This window comes from Epinephelus fuscoguttatus, linkage group LG1 (assembly GCF_011397635.1).
Source record: "Epinephelus fuscoguttatus linkage group LG1, E.fuscoguttatus.final_Chr_v1".
Classification (NCBI taxonomy): domain Eukaryota; kingdom Metazoa; phylum Chordata; class Actinopteri; order Perciformes; family Serranidae; genus Epinephelus; species Epinephelus fuscoguttatus.
In genome coordinates this window covers 21,845,296-21,869,799 of record NC_064752.1, presented here as the reverse complement: position 1 = coordinate 21,869,799, position 24,504 = coordinate 21,845,296, and the positions used below count along the sequence as shown (strand labels likewise).

The following is a 24,504-nucleotide window of genomic DNA, read 5'->3' as shown; positions in this document are numbered from 1 at the left end:
GGGCTCTGGTGCAGCGCGTGGTAGTTGTGTCAGAGCAACAAAAATCCAGAGGGTCTTCACACAGTGCAAAAGGAAGAGAAAGATATCGGCAAAGGTAAGAGCTTTTGTGCTTCCTCCGCTGACTCTAAGTGTTGTGTGGGCTTTTATAGACGATGACGGTCCTCTGAAATGTGTTTAATATCTTTCATGTCAGCTAATTCATGTTGGCAAAGCAGTTAACGCAACGTTAATCACGGTAACGTTAACTAGCTAGGTTACTAACGGTTGAACATGACATCGTAACGTAACCGTTCGTTAACAACACGACAGCGACACAGACACAAACCACGTCACTAAAACGGTGGGTGGTTGTAATTAGGACTTAATTTTTGTTAGCCGTGATTAGCTGGCTGGGTGAGCCGAGTGGTGAAGCCCCAAGTTCGCTGCAATCCATGGCATAATGGATTGACTCAGATTGGCCGGGCAGAGTAACGTTAGCTCGAGGTAACGTCCGCTACATGCTCACAATGTAAAGGTGCGTTCAGGACGTGAGTACGAGTGAAATCAGAGGAGCACCACATCTTAACACTGAGAGAGGGTTGTGCAGATGTGACCCGACATGGAGACGTCAGATCCAGAAGCTCTCCATCCTCAGCAGCAGCAGCAGCCGCAGTCAAACTGTGCTGCATTCACTGACTGTAGCTAACACAGTGCGGCAGAGGCCAGGTTGGATCCTCCATCAGTCTGAGACATCACCGTGACAACGAGAAAAAGCGCTGTCAAACACTTGCAAGTAATTAAATAATCACACAGTAATTATAAAACACCACTTGAATTGTCATAGTGTTGAAGTTAAGGTCAGGTTGGTGTAGCTTGAATGATTTCTCTTCATATGACATGTCTCATTAATAGAAGCAAAGCAGAGCAGTTGGCTTCACCAGAGAGATCTTCATTGACACGAGGCCCCCTCAAGATTATGCTCTCATTTGCCTCTTAGCGCTTATAACAGGAAACACCAGAGGTGTTACCGTCTCCTCTCTCACTTTACAGCTACAGGAAATACAAAGCGAGGTTCTTTTTCTGGTAGACTGCATTTTCAATTGCTGGGAAACCGCCTCTTAGTCATTCTTAGCAAAGCATGCAGAACCACAGCAAGTCAGGGGTCATCCAAATAAGAGGCCAACTCAAGTGGCTTTTTCATCCACCATTGTACAACCAAGTGAGCCAAAAAAAGACTGCGAGGCTCTGTTCCCATTACAGTGCATCAAGAGAACATTGTTTACTGTTAAAATCGCATCACATCAAAATCCAAATCTTCAAAATCATGAGTGTGCATGCCTGTGTATGACTGTTACCCCTGGGTACTCTGCCAAAAGGTTTAGGCGAGTTGTTTGCCCTATGACAGTCTTCAACATTTTAGATGGGGCTATGCCTGTCATTATGAGGCAGCATCACTACATTGTGTGCCTGGGCCCAATGTGTTTTATTTTGTGTTTTAAAATTAAGAGCTAATCGTTGCCACTCCCTGGAAGACAAACATCAATTCTTGAATAGTGTCTCGATGACATGTTTTTATAGCTCAGTCTCATTAATGCTATGTTTTTCAGTTGGATATTTCTGGAACGCTAACATTTTGCGCTGTTGCACATAACATGTTAGAATTATTCTGCTTGAGCAGCTGTACAGTAAAGAGCTCGAGGCTTGACTCCCTATTTCTGGATGGGGCAGAGGAGGGAGTGGTGGGGGAGGGAGGGAGGCTGAAGTCACTGTGACTGAGTCATTGGTTTAGCTAATGATGCAATTAGAGAGCTGCACTTTGCATCTCCTGATTAGATCCCCCACTTGCATTGGCCTGCAGACAATGAAGGCTGGATTTGCTTGCCTGAGTTGCTTTGGCAGATAAATTTCAAAAGGTAACAGACAGTTTGCGAGCAATGGTATTTCATCAAACATCAACATTTTTTGTGTCGTCAGCAATGAACAGATGGATGTGTCGATCTCTGGCACTTTCACCTGCGTGCGTAATCTGAATTATAGCTTTGGGTGACTGTACATTTTGTCAGTGTTTACTGTACTTAACTTTGGAGTGATGGCCTGTAAAGTTTGCATGATTAACTCTTAGTTTCACCATGTTCAGTCTTGTCAATGTGCAAATCAGCATAATGGAACTGAATCACACCATCAAGTCATCATGAAACTGATGCAAAACAGAGTGACATTGTGAGTGATGGTGTACTATTTTGGTATTGCTGCATTTACATGCACACCAATATTCCACTATTATTCTATATATGGCACTGAATTTGATGGGGGTCATGTACGCAGCATATTCCGAATTAGGCCTTTTTCTTAATTTAGCATTTTCAGAATAAGACGTGGGGTATGCCAGTTTTATTTGTGTTTTAATAGCATTATTAGGGCATGTATATGGCGTATTTGGAATATAGGCTATGTCCTAATTGGGTTTTTTTTACTGGAGTTTACTGTCAGTTATGGAGATGTTTCAATTCATCAGCAGTTTGTAAGGCTTGTGTAGAGATGTATGCCCAAAAGAAAAGTCTACATTTCTTGTCCGAAGCAGAAACATGCCTACTTTTAAACATTATGAAAGATTTGGACCTGTGCAAATATCACAACGCCAGCCTTCTCAAGAAAGTAGTAAAGGAATGAAAGAGAGAGGCTGAGTTCACACCGTCCAACAAGTCCAGCCCCGGTAGGAAACTTTGAAAAAAAATCCTATTTTGATGCAAAAAAGGCTCCAGTCGTTACCTTTTTTTTTCTCTAAATTTTGACGTGATAAAGACATGTTAGGTCACGTAAATCTAAGTATTCACAGCTGCATGTGAACGGGAATATTAGTGGAATACTCATTTTCATTAGCCATGTAAATATCTTTGTAGGAATATGGCCTTTCTCACAATAAGGGCAAAATGTTGGAATATTTTGTGCACGTAAACATACTCACTGTTAGATTATATGCTTTTACTTGATATGAGTTTGTTTTTAGCAACCATTTTATCCCAATCAATTACTCCGGGGGACTTTGTTTGCCAGAGACATGGTTTGGAGAAATTGCTCTGATGGCATCTACAAATGGAAAGTACAGCCTTAATTTGCGTTCGTTTATTTTTAGAAGAGGACATGACAAGGTAATTACATAGACACTTTAGACTTTTATCTAGAACATTTTGAAACGCAAAGGTTAATGAGAAATGCTGAACTTGGCTGTCCAACGTCACACTTATCATTCTGTTATTAGGTTGTCGGCACTGCTCTTATAATTAATGTTTCCATAAACAAAATAGAGTTCCAGGGCTATGTGAAGACAATTGCTTTGAAGCTCTAAATTTTAATAAATCTACAAAATATTTTTAGGTATTTGTGATGGCCGTTAATGGATTAGACTTCTAATTTCATTAAAGTTATCATCCAGATGTGCCGATTACACATGAAGTCTATTTTATTCTGTTTGTTCTTAGGTCAGATACAATTGGCAGAAATAAGCAGGTATGATCTGAGTAGGGCTGCAACAGACAATTATTTTCATTGTAGATTAATCTGTCTATTTTTGTTAAGTTGTTTGGTCTACAAAATGGCAGAAAAGGGTGAAAACTGTTGATCAGTGTTTCTCAAAGCCCAAGATGACGTCTTCAAATGTCTCGCTTTGTCCACACCCCAAGGATTGTGGACAACAAAGAGAGGATTAAAGAAACCAAAAAATATTTGCACCTTAGAAGCTGAAACTAGAGAATTTTTACTTTTTTCTTTTAAAAAAATTACTCAAACCGATTAATTGGTTATCTAATTAGTTGGTAATTAATGTAATAGTTGACTGAATTGACTATTTGTTGCAGCTCTAGTTCTCAGGTACAAAAGAGGACCCTTAACCAAAACAGGAAGAGTGTTACGTTACTCAGCTTGTTTGTGGAATGGAACAACTGTATTTACTTGTCAGCTGTATGTTATTAAAGGGAAGTAAATATACAAACAAGTGCAGTTGCAGTCCCATGATGACCTGCTGGTTGTGCAGCACCAACTGTTTGCTGAAGTTCCTCCAGTACTGAGATAACTGGTAATCATTCATACATTATGTTGTCAAGAAAACCAGATCCACTTGGGATCCACACATATGTTTTTTTAGGCTTAAGTTAATGTTTGCTGCTTTCCTATTTTGCAGACTTGTGTTATTTCTGCAGTCTGGTGGGACTTTTGCATAGCGCACTGCTTAAAATTACATTATTGTGATGATTTTTGCAGTGTACACTGCAGTTATATTTCAATGGCATAACCACTGTCCTCTATGAACTTGAGATTTAAGATGTGAGACTAGCTCAAAGCTTTTCTCTGCCATGTCTGTAGATTATCTGACTGTGTATCAAGTCTAAAACTGTAGCAGTAGCATGACATCGTCACCCTCCTCAGTCTGACACATCAGTCAATACTGTATCTTTACACCCTCATGTAGCACGTCAGGAGCTCATCCAGGATTGTGTGGCTTTTTGTGTTTTACAAGAAGTTACAGACTAATTCCTCGGAGCCTGTAATTTTGTTTACTTAATGCATGTCACTTGCTGTGTTCTTTCTGGTAATCCCAGTGAGACCGTGCAGACTGCAGTACTAAAAGCCTAATGGCCTTCTCCTCGGCAATACCCAGAGGACCTCCAAGTCAACCCAGTATGGGGCTTATTGCGTGTAACTGCTGTGTAAACTGTGGTATGTAGAACGATAATTTGCCAGGTAGTTCTGTTTTGACTATTAGCGGTCATTTTTATATTTGTAGAGGTAAAACAATGTAATCATATAATTCAGTTCAGTTCAATTTTATTAAAAAGCTCTATCACAATTCACAGTTTGCTTTACAACATCCCTCTGTCTTTGGACCCTCAACGTGGATAAGGGAAAACTCCCCCCTAAAAACAGATTCCCCATTTGAAAAAAAATAGTTTTCCCTGGAGCAGTGTGAGTGTCAGCATCTTCCATGGAAGCTTTCAAGGAACCAACCGCTGTAGAAATGTTGCAAGTGTTGTCAAATAAATATTTAAAGAGATAGTTTGGGTTTTTATGGAAGTGGGGCTGTATGAGATACTTATGTATAGTTAGTGTATTAGGCTACATGCAGTAGATGGGGTGGGCATGCTTCCTGTTAGGAGTGTAACGATACATTGATCCACATCGATACATCGATTCATTGATTAATGATCCGATTATATCGATGCAAAATGAAAACATCGATCCATATCGTCATCTTAAAGATACACATTTATTTTGAAATTCACATAGCACGTCTGTGTCACCATTTCTGGGCAAGCGCGCCTCTGCTCAAACAGCAAACAGAGCTCAGAAATAAAATGGTCAAATCATATTCTAGTTGTTTTTGTGAGTTGATGTAAATGATTGTGTTAGATGGGCATATGATATCGCGTCATATCGATCGCAGGCTCCTGAATCGAAATGAATCAAAATCGTATAGTGACAGACTTTGTGATATCAGCAAACATCGTATCGTCATCCAAAGAAATCGATATAATATTGTATCATGACGAAGTTGGTGATTTACACCCCTACTTCCTGTGTGGAGCAACAGATGGGACTGGCACCTCAGAAGCTCAGCAATGAATTGCTGTGGATTAGGGTGAGCAGCAAAATGTATTTTAGCCACGTCAAAATTTGCCCACCTAAATAAAAAAAAAATCTGTGTCAGTCTAAGTGGACACTGTATTTAGAATATTTTTACGGCTTTACCTTGCTGTCAGACAGCCTTTCCTTTTAGTGCTATATAGGGTTGCAACAGTATGAGATTTTCCCAATATGATAACTTTCACAGAAAATATTGTGGTTCACGGTATTAAAGACTTTATGTTATCAGTCAGAATACCCCTTGAAGGAATGAAAATGGGAGGGTTATTGTTGGTTGAACAAACGTTTTCTAGTGAAACTGAACTATTTTGTTAATGGACGTATGTGTAAAAAGTCTCCCCCCCCCCCCCCAAAAATAAAAAGATTTAACATCCAGTTGCTTTTTTCCCCAATATTGTAGATAAGCAAATGATCACAATATGATAACCGTCAATTTATTTAACACAGTATACCTTGAAACGGGTATATCGCTGCATCCCTGGTGCTACATTTTGTCAACCGTATAAATTCCATATCCCTACCCAAATACACCAAACGGTGCTGCTCAATGTATTATGTTGTAGGTCAGCTAAATATGGCATCCACTTACAGTGATATTGATCTCTTTAGGTAGGACTTGTTTTTTAAGTGTCCAAAATGTGTTTTGCTGCTGACCCTAATCCACAGCAACGGATTGCTGAGCCTCTGGGGTGCTAGTCCCGCCTGTTTCCCCAAACTGGGAGCATGCAGGCTGCCATCTACTCTGTGTAATCCACTAACCACAATATTACACCTGAGATCTTCCCTGTTATCAGTGTTTTCGTTCATTTTGTAGAAAGAAAAAAATAAGTTTAATGAATTCTCAAGTAAAGAGGTAAAATGACACACCAAACTATGGTTTACATTTTGTACTACTCATTTTCAAGTGCCTTCATCATTTCAAGTGTTAATTGTAAAGAGAAATGTTATTTTGGGACCTCAAATAGTCCCACTAAAAAAGAACCTGAACTATCCCTTAAAGTTGAAGTAAATTCTCATCATCTCCTTGAGTGATTGTAGACTCTTGAAAAAGTAGTGAAAAGCAGTAAATCAGGAGGGGCAGTGATACAGCAGTGTCTTTAGATGCCTGCATCATTCTGCACCAACCATTACAGCACACAAGCTTCACTAATTTAAACACATAATGCAGTTCCAGTGAAGTGACAGTAATCTGTATTTGTGTTTGTCGAGACAGTGCTTGGTAAAGGCCATCCACACAGAATACACACAGTATCTATCATGATAACAATATGAGCATCCACAGTTATGTACGATAAAGTTCTGTCAACAGTTGCACTATGAACGCACTGCACGCTTCAGCTGTGTAGGCAGCTAAGGAGGTGTTTCTGTCGTTCATCAAATCACTCTGAAAGTAATCCTGAGGATATCGTTTGCAACTGTTATTGTTATCGTTCTTGGTGTGGACAGCCCTTTAAACTTGATAGAATTTAGATGCACCTGTAAGATCTTGCAAGACAGAACTGGTCTGCAGCTGCCTTGGTTTACCTGTTCATTTAGATTTGGACTACACAGTACAACTGTACAGTTTGGTAGGGTGTTATATGGCTTGCAGTGCCCATAGTGTTTAGTGTCACTGTTGATCTGCTTTGGTGGAAAGATTTCGACAGGATTGAAATAGCTTCTTTTAATCCCTAGCATGAACAAAATAATGGAGTTTAAGTGTAGTTTGGCAACCCACACTACACAGTTTAAGAGGAATGGTACACCTGACGGATGTCAACAAAATAGAGTAGATGCAAAGACTTGGTTCGCATCACTTGCTGTGGCTCTCTGATGCTTGCTGTCAGTGTGGATATCATTCATTGAAATGCTGCAAAGTGTCTGCAATGGACTGGGCTTTATATAGCTGATGCCTTACTCTGCTCTCCATAAAGATGCTTCAGGTTGGCTTGGACCATTTCAATTGGGGTTCATTATCTTTCTGTACACACCATGACCTTGGTTGGCATAGTTGAGCGCAGAGAAAGGAAGGACGGAGGTTGCCGTACACTGTTGTGAAACTACATCTTGATATGTTTTTAGATAGGATAGGATTGGATAGAATTAATGGCCAAGTTGTTTCTTAAACTTCCCAGTTGGTATCGCAGAGGGCAAACACTCAAGCACCTGGCATGATCACAGGAACATCACCCTTCCCTGTGCAGCTGTCTGGCAAAACTCCAGAGTGTCACACAGTCTACAGGCGTGCTGCATTTATGTGCACCGCAGAGCCAACCTTCACATCATTTAGTATGAACATGGAGTCACAGGTAGGACGTTTTTGAAGGCATCCGTTGGGAGTGTGTTTACAGTTGTCTGTGGAACTGTGGACACAGTGAATATTGTAGCAGTGTTCATGGTTTTGTGAATTTTTTTTATTTATGTTGGCCCCAAGTTGCAGATCAGACAGTCACCCAGATGTACTCTTGTTTGGGAGGACTTAATTGATTATTGTGTGGTTTGCCTTCAACTCTCAGAAACTCTTTGTTAAGTGTAGTTATTGTTGTGGCTGTGGGTGAAGATCTCTTGTTGTGGCCCCATCAGACTGTCTGGTAGACGCCCCACCATGCTTTGTGTCATGATTGGAGAGGAGCGAGCCGTGGAGCCATGGTCTGGCTGGAAGCAGAGGTTCGAGATGCCGTGACTGAGCTTGAGCTCACAGAGAAAGGCCAGGAACAGTGGTGCGCAACAGTGAAGCTGTAGCTGTCCCCGCAGGCTCATGGGCAAAACACAGAAACACATACACACACAGGGTGAAGCAAATCCATTAATACAGATCTAAAGGAAACTGATCTGAACACCACACTGACAGCAAACTAGAGATGTAGATCACATCTAAGAATTACATTTCTTGGAAGTAGAAGCACATTGAAATCGCTTTACACAAACTAGGCAGAGAATGCAAAGTGTGTAATTTTTCATTACCATCATTTGTATAGATATTTAAATTTTGCTGAAGTGTTTGCAAACAGCCAGGCCCATCTCATTTTCAGTACTGCATGCTACGCCATAAATGATCTGTGATAAATTACTGGTTTCTTCTGGCTGTGGCTGCTTATGTAAGTTCAGACTGGCTGTGCTCCTGATGTCTTCAAAAAAATAAAAACTGTGCTGCATTTTTCAATAGTGTTTCCTAAGCACCAACTCATATATATGCTGATACCATATTGCTTAATATTTCCTTGGCCCAGACTAGTCAGAGACACATGATGCGATTTGGACTGTGTTCCACTTGAAGCCGTCATCTCTGACCCTGCACTTCCTGCTCAGCCACCTGTTCAATTACCTGGTGCTCAAAGCAGTCTTGGCTAAAAAACCCAGTTTGACCAAATCTGGAATTCCCTGCACTCATCACCAGCCTACGAGAACTGGGGTTACTAGTAACCACAATGACACAGATAGATACAGGCAGTGTCTACTCATAGTGTGAGGGCGTGGTGAGGGCATAGTTGGCTATAAAGGCTGGGAGAACGCATTTGTTCAAACTCACACTATTACATTTACTTTATATGTGATGTATTAGAATTACCAGAATATCACTTCCCTATAGCCATGAACACTGTGATGTAATTGATTAGCATGGTTTAGTGAATTCCATGCGTGTTTTGAGGCAGTAAAGCAGTGCTAACATTACTAAGTGCCATCAGCCCTGGGTTTTGATGATGTGCTATGATGTTAGCATGCAGGGATTTGCAACCTTAAAAGCTATGGTTCCTGGGAGGCTCACAATTTATTTATTTTTTTAATCAAAAAAATGCGGCGTGCATGTACGGCCCCTTAGTGGACGTAAATTGACAGTGGGAATATGCCTCAAGTGTTAACTTTGCAGGCTGGCACTGCTGGCTGCAGCGCTCTCCCTCAATGCTGGACCAGTTTCAATAATGTCGTTCCCATAGTTACATAGACACAAAAACACAGGAAAATAGGGTCTACGTTGAAAAATACCCCTGAACTCTGGATTTATATGTTTATTTGATGTGTAGAAGGCTTTGTTTTCTCCCTTGTGTAAAAGGATGTGACGTTTTATGGGTGTTCCCATAAATAACGACTGTATCTGTACAAAAAAAAGTAAAATTAATCTTCATTTCTCTTCCTACCCCATGCACTTTCTTATCCTGCTCTCATTTTTCAGTCTATCTTTTTAAGAGTAGTGAGGTGATCGCTTTCATAAATGTTGTTTAAACATCAATAACGTTAAGTGAATTTTCCATCCCTGCTTTTGAGAACAGCGGTTTTATATCCCATTGATTTGTGCTTGCATCAATTGCATCTACTACAAGCAAGGTGGGGTCAGTTTCACAGACAGACAAGCTGGAGATAGGAATTGGTGAGCAGGCAGTATAATTGGCATCTAAAACCTTGAACAGTCTCTTTAAAAAATATATAGAGAAGAGTATAACAGACATCTTATGCATACAAGGTTATGATGGAAAGGAGTACATATTATTTAACAAGTTATTGATTGTTGTAGGAAAGTAATCCTCTCACTTGACCCCCCTTTGCATCAAGGTGAGGATGCACTGCACAGACCTGGATCTGGTAGTGATTTTATGGCATGCCCTTACAGATTTCTGTAGATGCAGTGTAGATTACATTCTGTGCTTTTTAATTTCACCTTTTGGCATCACATATAGGATTTACAGGTGTTTGCATTGAGCTTTGCAACATAATGCCTGAGCTATAGCCAGCTTGCTGAGCCGTGTTCACTTACTATGCAGGCTTTCAACTTTGTGCCAATTTCAATGGACTACGCATCCTGTAGTGCGACAAAGGAGTGTCCTGTCATTGAATTTAAAATAACCACATGCTTCTTTCTTGCTTTTCTCTGGCCCACCCTTTTTCTCTTTCACCATTTACAGCTCACTCTGATTCACTGAATGCATGCTTACTTGAATGCTGACTGTGCAAAGGGAGGTGTGTGTGTGTGTGTGTGTGTGTGTGTGTGTGTGTGTGTGTGTGTGTGTGTGTGTGTGTATATGTGTGTGTGTAGAGGAAAGAGGGAGGGGCATTTCCTTTAATGCATCTGCTCTGCTCAGTGACTCCAAGCTCACACATTTATTCTGTCTCTTCTCACTGTCTCTTTCTTTCCTTCTTTCTTTCTCCCTGTCCCCGTCCCTGTTCTGTCTGTCTCGTGTCACTTTTTTTCTGTCTTTCTTGTATTTCTGTCTCTCTCATGTCAGACATACATGCTCATCTCACTCCGACACATAATCTCAGTCACACAGGATCGCACATTTACCAGTCTCGTATCATTCTTCCTCCCTCTCCTCTCTGCTCACCCTCTTGGATTTTGGCTGCTGGTCCTCCATCATAGCTACTGTCTTCTGCATTTACTCCCCGGTTGTGCTCACTGCGTCAGGAATCAGCAGCAGACCGAGGTGGGTGTTTTAAGAGCATCATCGCTAGGTCTGAGGCTATATGTCTTTGGTATCTCTCTCTCTCTCCCTTTCTCTCTCAGCCCTTTCTCTTCCTGCCTCTTCTCACTTCGCTCTGTCACTGAGAGCCGGAATGATCATGCTTGTCTGTTCCTACACTGGAGCAAATGCCATACTATCTCTATGCAGCAGAATTTAACACACACTGTGCTAGCAAGGTAGCATATCTACCTCTCCAGATCTGACTGTGGAGCTGTCAGTACGGTTGATAGTGCAGCTGTGACTGCTGCATTGAAAACAGTCTTTGCATACCTTATTACACTGGCATGTATTTTGCTCTCTCGCTCTCTTCTCTGCCTGTACTCCATTACTCCTTTCTGTCTGAATGTCTGTCATGTTTTATGCATACTTTGTCCTTTTGAATGCTTGCCAGAGACTTTACCACGCTATAGGATTTATAAAGAACCACCTCAAAATAGCCAGGGTGAAAGACTTGTGCAGGCTCGCGCAAAAATACACATGCGCATTCACATAAGGAGGTTTGATTCCCCCTCACCTTACCTGCCCCACTGCCGCCGCTGCTGCAGTTCCATCTGTTGCAGTCTCCACAGCCAGCGACACCCTGAAGCCAGGCTTTAACTGTTGTGTGTGTGTGTGTGTGTTGCTGAGAGGTTGTGACAGTCATCTGTGCCTGACTGAACGTGTTACCGTGTCATTTGAATGTGTGTTTGTGTGTGGGTGTTCATGCTGAGGCTGATTATTGTGGGTCAGTATCTCTGCATGCCTGCGTGTGCTCGTACATGTTTGTGCGCGTGTGTACGCAGTCTTGTATGCAGTGTGTGTGCCTGCCTGCCTGTTTATGGGCTCTGGTCCAAGAGGAGAGCACAGGAGAGGCAGGCTGCAGGGGTTCAGTTTGGTGCAGTAAGCTGTTGAATGCTCTGTAACGAGCAGAAAAAGGCAGATTCATGTGCTGGTGTGTTCTTTCACTGGGCTGGTACGTCAGTATTGCAGGAAGCACGGCTTTTCTGAAATGTCTGCAATTCATTTGTCCTTGAAAAGCCAAACTCTTAGCAAAGTTAGATTGTTAATTCTAACACATAACTTGTATTTCCAGCAAATAGCCTAAGCTTATGAGGATACAGGTGTTAATGTGACAGTGCTAGAACAGAAATAATAAGGGTTTTTATTCTGTATTTGTTGCTTTTTCTCTGATGAGGCCCCACAAACACCACTTCAAACAAAATGTCTTCAAAGAAATGCTATGTGACATCTAGTGACAACAGGAAAGGCAGATTCCTCAGGGATTTGCAGAAGTGCTTTGGTTAAGTGTCATGCCCAATACTTGTTATGCTAGAAACAAAGGAGACACTTCTTCTCTGATGATGCGGTAATTATGCTGGATCTGCTGATTTTTAGAATGAACTGTAGACACATCTTGTGAGGTTTGCATGTTTTCTGGGAAACTGACATTTTTAGCATACAAACTAGTTGCTGCTGTATTTTATAGCATCAATTAAGAATACAGCACATTCATACAGGGGTGGAAATTACCAGAAGCCCCAACGATATGATGATATCTCGATACTGAAGTCACAATACAATGTTGTTGCAATTTTCAACATTTTGCAGCATGCTGAGTATTGTGATAATATGTACTGTGATATATTAGCCCTTTTTAAATAAGAATTGTGCAAATTTGCAGGAAAGCCCAATCAGTCTTCTTTCAGCATTGGCAGTATAGACTCACAAGTCAATCTTTAGACGCTTTGCTTAACTAAAGATTTTGTGTTTAGATGGGCGGATACAATTTCAGAGTTTAAAAAAACTCCCTACGTTGCAGAACCAATAGTAAATCTGCAGGGCGGTCCTTCGGTGGCTCGCTGAACTCTTGTGCTTGTAAACATGGTCCCACTAGAAACACGTGTAGCGGTACAAAATGGCTCAGCCGTGCTCGCAGAAAACGCTGTCAAAGTTCAGTGGATGTTTGTTGCGTTTGCGGCGACACATTCTCGGCAACTAAAAGAAACAAACATAATCTTTTACAAGGCCATGACTCATCCGTCCGGCCGGACTATAACGTTAGAGGGAATCGCCTTGTTGTTTACAAATACTTCCGGGTAGAAAACCAGCAGAGCTTTTAGCTATATATATATAGTCTATATATCACATTTTTCACATCACTGTATCACCGTTTGGACTAATCCAATGTTTGTAAAGTCTATAAACACAATGATTGAACAAACATTACTATTTCTGTGTGCACGTTTAGCTGGGCTAACCGTTAGCTGTTAGCCGTTAGCAGTGTCTGTAATAGGTAATAACTCATTAAACGGTCCGTGAAAAAAATATCTTTTCCAGCGGATATCTTAGTTACAACATGATTGAGCTAGCAAAGCAGTTTTGTGTTGCTATGTGTGGTATTTATTCAGTTTTAGGAAATCACGATGTCTAGAAAGCATCAGTGGCTGCAGCTGACAGGGACATCTAACAGCAGCAGCAAAGGTAACAGGACGTCATCTGTTAAAAGCCTCCCGTTGTCGGATACGACATGAAACTACTCCAGTTAGCTCAATAATGTTGTAACTAAGACATCCGCTGGAAAAAATATTTTCTTCATGGATGAGCACACGTTTGATAAAACGGAGTTAAATCTCTTGGCATCCATTTTCAAGCTCTCTGTGTTCTTGTTTCCTTGCGAACAAGAAAAGGAGGAGTGCGCATTTCCGAGAAGGCGTGTCCTTTTCAAAAATGCAAGAGGCGTTGCTTTGTTGCCGGCCGTTTTCGCCGGTGTGTTAAACACACTTTAGAAAGGAGTATCCCCAGACTATCAGAAGGCGGAGATCTCTGATTGTCTGGTGGCGAGACTAATGGCAGTATAAAAACAAAATCGGGGTTGCAGCAGAATACTGCCTGCCTACTTTTGTTTTACAAGATGTGCTTTTTCAGGGCAATGGGGGGCGTGAGCAAGTAACAAAACGTGTAGCTCAGCGTGTGAAGTAAACAGTGTCATGCTCCGAGGGAAGCCGCGGCTGGTCAGTCCTTCCTTGATTCTCTCATAAGTTGGCCCATCCTTCACCGTCCCCGTCATTTGACGGTTAATGGCCTCTTCGTTTGCGAGGACAAGGACGACGCGCAATTCTTTGTCTCCTCAGTTGCTCATCTTTACAGTGTCTGTCAGGTTTGCATTTCCCTCTTGCTACTAGCTGCTCATTCCTGCTATCAGCTGTTTCCTGTTTATCCACCGCCAGTTGGTCGCACTTGCGGCGTCATCAAAAGCTCCTCCCACAAGTCTTCAACAGACCCTACCATGGTGGAAGGCTGCCTCATTCTTTTTAAACCATAAAGGTTCTGCCAATATGTTTACCCTATGAGGCAGAAAATTGGGCACCTCAGATCAACTCGCCAATCTGGCTCTGTGTGTCTAAACACTCGCAGCTTGCGGGCAAAATGGCTCAACATTCGCGGAAAATCTAGCAGTGTAAAAGGGGCTTTTGTGAATGTATTTTCTCCTTATAACGACAAATCTTGTTCCCAAAGGAAAACAACAAGGCTGTTGCTGCAGCGGCCCGGGTTCGACTCCAGCCTGTGGCCCTTTGCTGCATGTCCCCCCCCCTTCACATTTGTCTGTCCTATCCATTTAAGGTTAAAAATGTCCCAAAAAATATCTTAAAAAAAAAAAAAAAAAAAAAAAAAAAAATTAGGCTAATGAGATAAAGATTTCAGTCTGTTCATTTCACTTAAGTCCTTTTTGTTGCAGCAAAATGTGTCCAGTGGATTGAAAAAGCAATTGATTTTATTATTCTAATAGGCTACCAAGAGTTGTCTCAGAAAATATCCTGATACTATGCTGTATCAATTTTCCCCCCATCCCTTATATCGTCCAGCATTTCAGCTAATTAGGGCAAACATGGTTTGTATAAGGTGCTTTAAGTACTTGAATTTACTGGAATCCCTTGAAAATTAGACATTTTATAACTCGGTCCTTGACAAAATACTTTGGTGCTTGCATTCTGCAGTGCAATATGAGGGGTATGAGGTTTGAGTGCCATCGGGTTGGTAAACACCAGTTAAGGAGTCGGCACTAGGATGTTTCACTAGTCTGCAAAACACTCAGAACTGAGCAGTGTCAGCCGCAAATTTTGAGCTGTACTTTGGTGATAAGTAAGTCACTGCATGTGTCTGACGGTGGATGGTGGAGCTGTTGAATGGATTTGGAGATTGTTAGTTACAGAGGTGGCTGTTAGCTGCTAACTTCGCTTGTTAGCCGCTGAAGAGAGGGAAGCTGTTGGACTTCTCATCTGTGGAAGGTTTATGGTTTGTTTGCGAGTAGGAGGCTCGGTTATCTGTAAGTGTAGCTGTATGTAAACTGAACTCAGTGGAGATTTCTCTGACAAAGCCAAAAGTCCAGTTTTAACCACAAACTCTGTGAGAGGACATGAGCTTAAACCTCCAGACTAAAACGTTGCAGATTTAGAAAGAAGTCAGGGTAAAATATAGTTCTGCTTATTCACAGTGAGATTGATGGTTGCAGGGAAAGCAATTTCATCCTTGAAAATAACAATGAGTGCTTGAAAAGGTACTTGAAAGTACTTGAATTTGACCTGCCCCTGTCTGTGCAAACCTTGAAGTATCTGCATTTTGTCTTTGATTATAATCACATTGTGACATTGTGCTTCTCTGGTCCAGTTGTCAGTGGATAGGAAATGGCTCTACTGCACAGCAAACTTCTTTAAACAGCAAGGTCTTTCTTTTAGGTCTCCCAAAGTCGACGTGTATCTGTTTTACATGGGACTTTTCCCTCAGACCTATCACTAAGGTAGGACCTGACCCTGTGTAGTTTTTACAGCTTGGTCTGCTGGATGCACCAGTGGGGTGTTTCCTAAACTGAGCTCAGTAATCTTTCTGCAGTTGAGATTTAGCGGCCTGCCTAACTTCATTAGCCCTGTTTTGGATCTCCCAAGGGGCATCACACTCGTACAAAAAGATACCCACAGACACACTTATACACACACACAGACACACACACACACACACACACACACACACACACACACACACACACAGAGGAACTGAGTGAATTTATCACACCTTGTATTGCGGGTGTGTTATCCTCCTGAGCTCCCATTTTTGTCTTTCAGTCTTTTTTGCTTAAGAAAAGAGAAAATACTGTGGTACTGTTAATCTTCTAAAACTTTATATATTAAAGTCATGATTTAAAAGAATTGTAATTGTAGGAGCTGCATTTCAAGTATTACTTACAGTATTAAAGGACCTCAGAATAACACTTATTCAAAAGTGTCTGACATGAACAGTTTTCTGTCAAAGTTAGAAAACTGCTACAGATTTGGTTATTTCACATCAGATTTGTGTCTGTCCCGCCTTGTCTGAGTTCTTCAATAGTTTGAAGTGGATGGGATTCAGGATTTAGCAATATTAAAATCAAGATGTGATTACTGTCAGAGATGGGCCGATTAATTAGCTTAACATTGTTATTGGCCGATATTTGTCTTGTTGACTGTCATAGGCCTTTCTGCAAATTAGATGACGTTCACAGATGGCAGTGGCTGGTGTTTTCTGTTGTGTCACATCAGTTTTGCGCAGGCTATAAAGCAGGGCTCAAGACTAATGGCCACAAACTTAAATTATTGAGCAGGTACAAGAAGAATACAGTGACTATTTGGGAGATGACTTTGGCGAGATGGCTATGTAACAGCCGGCATCCAGTTCTTCCGGGGCCAACAGAAAACGTGTTTGGGACAAGCCTAGATCTTCCCCAGTACTCCATTGATTGTGTTTTTAGGTAGGTAGTTAATCAGCCCGATAGTTGTCAAGTAAGTTAATATCATGGTCTTACTATTTTGAATTTATAACCTTTTAAATAGACGGCGCTGTCATGAAGGAAGTCTGAGGATATCTCAAATTTCAAGGAAGATTTACAGTAGGACATTGACTGGATGTTTTCCCAGTTCAAACACTGCAGCCAGGACTGTCTTGTCACTAACAGTATTGCTCTTAGTGTCTCAGATGAGACAGACAGCTGAAGCTTAGTTCCAGTTGTGGTGGATTACCCTTGTGTGATTACTGAGAAAGATTGACTCTTTGGCTTGTAAGTTGGTCATTCCCATGAGATGTGACATTCCATCAGAGGAACCCGAAGGCCTTTCTCAATACACAGTACACTGAGTTCGGACTAGCGTACATGGGAGTTAAAACTTGGCAACTTTATCACAGGAGTCCAAACTTCTGAGGACGGGAGGACACAGTATGACCAATTTGTACTTGGGACAGCAGCGCTCTTAACACCACTATCTGGTTGGCTCTGGATTACACTTAGACACAGCGACTCTACCTTCCTGTACTAAAACAAAATAATCCCAACAAAAAAAGAAATTGAATATAGGCCGCATTGCTATTGAAATATGTTGATATTGGTACACATAAGGACCCTCACATCTCTCAACACGTCGCAACAAATTTCCAACTAGGCATTGGGATACACTGACCACATATATTCAGACTGAGAAAGGCTATGACTCTCCATGACCGTGACGTTCACCTCTAAAGATCTCACCTTTCTGCTACTGCGATATTTGTTGTTTCATATTTTTCAGTCTTTTGATCACAATGTCAGGCCTTAAAACTGCTGAAGTTGCTGAAAGTGAGGGTTGGAAGGACAGAGGGTGTTGTATACTGTACAGATTGTAATGCACCCTGCAAATTTATGATTTATTTGTGATTTGTGATATTGGGCTATACAAATCAAAGTGACACAGCTTGACCGATTTAAATTTAATCTCCCAAAGGGTTGTTTTAATATGTTTTGAATGGGAATGATGTTAGATTTGTGAACCATTACTGGCCTGCCCTGAGTACTGTAAATATTGTGACCTTCTCTTTTGCCTTGTATGGCTTTGGAACTTAGTAAATCACTGTAATGGAGAAAACTATCCCAGAAATGTTCGCTTTGAAACTATAATGACTGTAGCAAATACGATATCAAGTTGATATTGAGATAATTCAAACACAAATATTTATTTTATCCATATCATCCTTCTTACTTTGTTACACGCTCTATAATCTTGTACTCCACCCCCATTTTGTAGCAAAAACACCTAAAATGATATACCGACAAGTCGCTCACTCGGCTTCAAAAACAGTACTGTCAGTGATCAAACAACACTCAGCCAGCTTCTAACATTGTACCTTATTGAAATCAGGTGTGACTGTGATAGGTGATGTTGTTTTTGACACAGAAACATCATAAAACATCACCAGAATGCCACATGAAACCCGAAAGTTATGATTCCACTTTCTAGATGGTATATCCTAGCCAAAAATAGTGGTGGGAATGAGACTCTTACCTTTTATAAAAGAGCTAAGTCCCCGCTAACAGCTCCACATAAGATCGCGAGTAATCCTTTAACTTTTCCCGTCGAAAAACAGCATGACATGGCTTGTCACCACTCATCACGATTTAGGACTATGTGTGTTTAGGCTGCTGTGGTGCGAACTACATAATAAATAAAAGAAAAACAATGTTATTTTTGAAAAGTCGAGAGCTTCCTCAATCCGGCAATACCAAACATCACATGGTTTGATGATGTAGTACGCCTGGGAGATACCATTTAACAGAGGAGGAGGGGAGCGAGGACGTCGACTTCCTGGCGGAGTTAGCGAGGATAAGAACATTAGAGAGTATTCAGTATAGAATTTTTTGAGGTCTTTATTTTATTTTAATATTTATAGAGTCAAGTCTGATAAGGCGGACTGTGTTACCTTCAAAGATTATTTTATTCAAAGGACTTTCTGTATTTATTTTCTAAACCATAGCGGCTTTTTAAAATGCATATGTATACTCTGCATTTTGAAAATTAGGTCTGTGTTTTTATTACAGTTGCCGTCATGCATTTGGTCTTTTGTGATCCATTTATCCCTGAGATGACAGTCTAAACAGTGGCCTCACTCACTGGATACATGCTATGCATAACAGTGCCTCTGCTCTTTTCCTCTGAAGGTTTTATTATATAAAGGTGTATTGGCATCTTCTGATTTTGGAGGAGGCCCGCCTCCGCTATGAAGCAAGAAAATTTTTCACATGCAAGTAAGGCAGAGTGAGCCACTGTCTGCATGTAGCCTCCTTCTCAGCAGCGACCACAAACATCACAGACTGATGGTCCTGAATAGCACTGTGAAGATTTTCACACATACAAGCTACTTTTAGATTATACAGGTCAGTGTTGATGTACAGTGGGTCTGTCACCCCTCCACACCCCACAGATGTTTTTCTGATGATCTGTGATCTGTTAGTGCTTCAGTCATGATTTATGATACCATGTCCATTTTTCTTAGGGTTTCTATTGAAGTAATGTGTGTGTGTCAGTTGTGATTTGTGAGCGCAGACGCCATTGACAAAGACCAAACCATGTTGATCATGATGCACTGCAACACCGTGTGGACAGCCCATGTGAGTTAAGGCAACAATATTGCAGGTGTGAACAATGATTTAGCGCTGACTGTTGTTGTTGATGTGTGTCTGTGACTTATGAGACATCGTGCCTGTCGTGATGGCTGAGTTATTGGGGTCATGTTTGTATTTGCTGCACATACTTGAGATTGATTAGAATGCGTCAGTCTGAAGCCTGAGCACTGTGTGGGATTTTTTTTGTGCTGATTCTTGACTGCTACATTAGTAAAGCTCCAGCACTGTGTTGCCTGTTTAGCATACTAATCACTGACTTGCACCCAAAATGTGCTAACTGTTTATTTTAGGCTAACACGATGCACCTCAGGCTAACTCACTTTGATTTAGTTCTATGTGATGTGTGCTGTGTGCCAGTGCTCTGTCTCAGTCTCTGGGACATTAGTGGAAGTGTTAGGATAACGTGTTCCTTAGATGGTGTTACTGCCCATTCATTTTTCCATACATCCCTCACACAGACCCAGGCTATGTTTGTTCTGCTCCAGGGGGCTGTGGGCTGGACTAGCTACTTCCAAAAAAAAAGACAATGGCCTGTCTCCATTAGGTAGCCTAGAGACAGAGTAAATGATTCAGGAAAATGGGTAGAGAGGAATTTAAGCCTGTTTAATTCTGCTCACACATGACAAGGATGACATGAGTGGGCAGTGGGCAGAAATCTTAATAAGATCAGGCACACATTAGCTCAGTTGCGTTGTGGTTATAAACAAATCTTGCAAACAAATAAATGAAATCACATCCCGCTGTTGGAGATTTGTCAGTCCTCGTGTGTCTGTGCTGTAGTGAGAGCAGAGGGCCGGCTGACCTGGCACATAACTCTCAGACAAAGACGTGGGAGAGGTTGAAAATAGATTAATGGAAAGAGAAATGCAGAGGAAAAAAAGCACCAGTGGAGGAGACAAACTGGCTTAACAGCATTATTATTCACTTACTATTTGCTAGTGCTCTTCATGTTGAAAGTACACATTAGGAGATAGCCTGCAAGATCAGGATGGATCATGTACCTGACTTTTATTTCAATGTCTTTTTCTACAGATAACAGGCAGGGCTTTGTGATAATTTAATGTTAGTATTGACGGTCTTTTCAAACAACAACACTGTGACAAAAGCCAGCTTTTGAAGCTTTTGGAGGTCCCTGCTCATCTTTCTGCTCTGTCTGATGACGTGTCAGATTTTCGGTGGCTCTAGGAATTCAACTACAGCATTCGTACACAATGAGTATAGAATCAGGGTGGCACGGTGGTGTGGTGGTTAGCACTGTCGCCTCACAGCAAGAGGGCTGCCGGTTCGATCCCGGGTGTGGGAGCCCTTCTGTGCGGAGTTTGCATGTTCTCCCCGTGTCAGCGTGGGTTCTCTCCGGGCACTCTGGCTTCCTCCCACAGTCCAAAGACATGCAGATTGGGGACTAGGTTAATTGATAACTCTAAATTGTCCGTAGGTGTGAATGTGAACGTGAATGGTTGTTTGTCTCTATGTGTCAGCCCTGCGATAGTCTGGGGACCTGTCCAGGGTGTACCCTGTCTGTTGCCCGATGTCAGCTAGGATAGGCTCCAGCCACCCCGCGGCCCTCAAGAGGATGAAGCGGTTAGAAGATGAATGAATGAATGAATGAATGAGTATAGAATCAGATCAAGAGAAACTAGAGCCAAACTCAGATCATACTTTATAGCTAATGCTGGGTTCAGACTACACAATATCAACTCGATTATAGCCTGACACGGCTGCGTACGGTTGTGGCTTGGATCGTGAACAACAATGAGTGTCGTACGTGATAATATTTAATTTTATCTCGTGTAGTGCGTCATAATAGACGACAACTAACACCACGTCTGGGACACCTCTCAACATCCCGACAGAAAGTCTAACATGTTCAATTTTCTTTTTGTCTTGCACAACTACTTCCATTACAGACATTACTTTGATCAAAAGAAACACAGAGCAATCTGCTGCTGTGGGCAACTGTATTGCAACCACACCACAGTCTTTTTAATATTTTCTCTAGGGACGTTACTACCTATAGTAAAAAGGGAAAAATGATGGCGTGAAACAGCAGAGGCACTTAGCATCAGGCTAGCAAAGAATGTTATTTCTTCATAATGGAGGATATAAAGGAATAAAATTCACAAATAGTGGCAGGGCTTTTACTTACCACAACTCCAGAGGGTACCAGCTTCATTTGAAACAGACTACATCAGAAACAGCCCTTATTTATTATTCCCTCTGCATTTTTCTATTTTTATTTTTAACCCGCTCCTGTTTGCCCTAAAAACCTAACACCTCCTGTATCTGTTTAAAATTAAAGGCCCATTATAACTTCGGTCGAGAGAACCCCTTCATTTTCTAAAAAGTCTTTTATTGTGAAACATTTACAAGAACTTTTTGTGGAGGATTCAGTGACTTGCATAGTTTGGATGCTGTGCTTCAGATGTAGCTCCAGACATCTGGTGGTGCTTTCTATGTTATTACAGTAAAATTTTGGCTCGGACATGAACAGCCATACTAACTGAAATAATAGTAATAATAATGAAAATAGGACAATAAAATTCCTATGACATCATGCATGTCGTGAAAGATGACCAGGGACGATTGGTCGTGGCCCAACGTGTAGTCTGTCATGTCTGTCGGCCATGTCATGGCAAGATTTTATGTCTCCACAATCGCCTAATCTGACAAAGTGACTGTCGGAACAGACAAAAATGTTGTGTGGTGTACACCTGGCAGAAGCAATGCTGATCAAATATGGACCGTGATTCTGTTACTGTGTTGCCTATTTCTTGCGTAAAATATTTCCAGAAACACATTTTAGCTTGCTGTTTAACTGTAATATGAGATCGTTTGTTACCAGCCAGGCACAGTATTGTTTTCGGATGGTAAATTTGCATCTTCTGTTTATCAGACCAGTACAGTGCACTGCATTCTGGCAGTTGTAGGTTTTCTACCGCTTGAGCAAAAGTGAATGCCACAGCCCTTTTTCTCACTTTTCTCTGGTAATGTGTCACCAATTTCAAAACTAATTGCATCCTTCTACTGAATAGACAGTCCACCTCTAGAGAAGACCATCCTTCCAGGAGTCAAATACTTATTTAAGTGCACTGGAAAAAGACTAAATCTGTAGCGAGCTTGTTTCCATCCAAAGCTGACATGAACACTGGCTGTGTACACTAAGGGGCCTGTCTGACTTTCTGAATGACTGTTTGGTGCCCATATGTTACCCCATGACGGCCTGGTTTGGAGACGCGATGCTTGTGATCTAAAGTCAGTTCCTTTTTGAAACTGTTTCTGTTCAGTCTGTCTGACTATTTGCTGTTTGAGTGTGTTGGTAACTACTTTATTTTTAGTTGGACTCTGTGTGATAAGGTTAAGTAAGATGCCAAATCAAGTATTGTACTGAATATTTTTGGGTATTTAACAAGTAAATTGATAAATTGTTCTTTTAAAAATCAGAAACAGAATATTCACTGATTTTATTATTTGTGTGCAATTGCTATAAACACTTGAAAAAGTAATAAAAACACAAGTATAAAAATGTAATCACTGGCATGTCTCTGTGCTTCAATGACAGATACTACTTCCATTGGCAGGTCCCATTTTAAACTTGGCAGATATGTATTGTTATAAGCAGCTAGCAGGCACACAGGTCACCTAGCACAGCAACCTGGCCTTTTTCAAACTAAAATGCCCCCAAAACTGATAATGATCAGCTCTTGGTCTGACAGCGATTTAAGTCTGAACACTCCGCTGTGTCGGTTTCATAATAGTTTCACAATGACACAAAGCTTTCAGGCTGAGGATTTAAATCGGGGAGTTTCCCTTTTACCTCTTTTCAGACTTAATATAATTACTGTAGTTTATGTTTTATTTTGTCACCCTTGCTTGTTGTCCACAAAGATCCACTTTGGCCTCCAGAACAGTTTGTATTATTTGGGGCATGGATTCATTATGGTGCTGGAAACACTGACTTGAACGTGTCACTGTTGCTACAGCTTTTGTAGCATTGACATAGCACACAACCTCCCCCCAAAGGTGTGATGTAGAGACAACTGATGGAAACTGAATTCGCTTTCATGTTTAGGAAACATTGTCCCATAGAAAGGCTGTGCCCATTTAGTAATAATAGTTATATAAGCTGTGGCGTTCAGACAGGGCCCATTTGATACTAAGGGATCCAGTGCTTGCCAAGAATGTATTCCCACCCCCCCATAGCAGCCTGGGCGGATGACACCAGGCAGAAAGGGTACATGCTATCTATGCCAATTTGTGTCCCCCGTCATCAACATGTCACACCACAACCTGGAAACAGTTGGACAGGTTGAGGTTTTTCCACTCTTCCAGGCTTTGGTGACGATGTGTCCTTTGTTGCACTGTCTTCTTGTTAGCTGAGTGGAACCCACCATGGTCATCTGCCACTGAAGGCTACCCTCATCAGTGTGTGATGAGATGTATCTGCTGCAGTCTGTTCTACTTAGCTGTATTGCTTGCATGATTATGAATTTCTTATAAGCCTGAGTAAGTTTTGGTATCTTCTTACTTAACATCAACAAACCATTTTCTCCTTGAGCCTCCATTGTGTGGCTGTTTTGTTTGGGAGCATTATATTAGATACATTGTTGTGCAAACAACAATGTTGTGTGTCTCGCGTATGTGGGCTGTGACAGAATTTGTCAATATTGTGGTTTTGGAAGATCTTCTTAGCAGGAGGCGAAAGGAGCTTTTCACTGAGAGGTATGTTGTGGAGACTGTTGCTAGTGTAATCTGTAAGGCAGGATGTTTTTATGTTGGTACAGATAGTCTTTGTCTTGTTAGTTGTCTTGTTGCCATTTTCCTCTGTAATTAGAAATGTGAAAATGCTGGTGTACAGCAATTTTAAACTCTTTACTTGGCATCTTTAGTTAAACTCTCACAATTTAATCCTGTCACCTCCTACACAGATGAAAGTTAAACTAGTCCACCACATAACCCAAGCTAAAATGTACCCTTCACGCTTAAAGCCTAGGTAGGCAGAAATGTAGAAATGGCCAA

General features: G+C 41.3%; 1 protein-coding gene across 4 annotated transcripts in view; it reads left to right on the top strand.

Annotated features, from left to right (window-relative positions):
* Positions 1–24,504, top strand: part of kcnab2a (potassium voltage-gated channel subfamily A regulatory beta subunit 2a) — a 120,641-nt gene continuing 96,137 nt past the window's right edge. Inside the window, exons 1-2 of one of the 4 annotated variants that reach the window (XM_049583164.1) lie at positions 39–94; positions 10,949–11,012. The gene's annotated coding sequence lies outside the window, so the exon portion shown is untranslated. Of the gene's footprint in view, positions 95–10,646; positions 11,013–24,504 lie in introns of those variants that run through there. The other 3 variants (XM_049583156.1, XM_049583147.1, XM_049583172.1) reach the window with 3 other exon arrangements.